This window comes from Aptenodytes forsteri, unplaced genomic scaffold (genome assembly GCF_000699145.1).
Source record: "Aptenodytes forsteri isolate BGI_AS27 unplaced genomic scaffold, ASM69914v1 Scaffold66, whole genome shotgun sequence".
Lineage (NCBI taxonomy): Eukaryota > Metazoa > Chordata > Aves > Sphenisciformes > Spheniscidae > Aptenodytes > Aptenodytes forsteri.
In genome coordinates this window covers 4,465,755-4,465,999 of record NW_008795131.1, presented here as the reverse complement: position 1 = coordinate 4,465,999, position 245 = coordinate 4,465,755, and the positions used below count along the sequence as shown (strand labels likewise).

Here is a 245-nt window from a genome sequence, read left to right as displayed (position 1 = left end):
AACTCCCGGGGAATTTAAGCAGCAGATAACGCTGCTGGGGAGGGGGCTGTGTGCCCGGGGAGGCTAATCAGGGCAGGCGGGGACGGCGCGGCATGGGGCGAGAGACATTGTTGGGAAAACAATCCCCATTGTCCCCCTACCTGCCCTCTGCAGCCAACATGCCAGCCCCCGGCAAGCAGGAGCGGGCACTCGGTGGCGGGGGGTCAGCGCGGGGTGGCAGGGGGGGCGCCCCCACCCCCCCCCCC

At 69.8% G+C, this 245-nt stretch overlaps 1 protein-coding gene across 1 annotated transcript in view; it reads left to right on the top strand.

The window, feature by feature from the left end:
- HNF1B (HNF1 homeobox B) overlaps positions 1-245 on the top strand; it is a 20,121-nt gene that overhangs the window by 3,406 nt on the left and 16,470 nt on the right. The gene's annotated exons all lie outside the window — the stretch shown is intronic.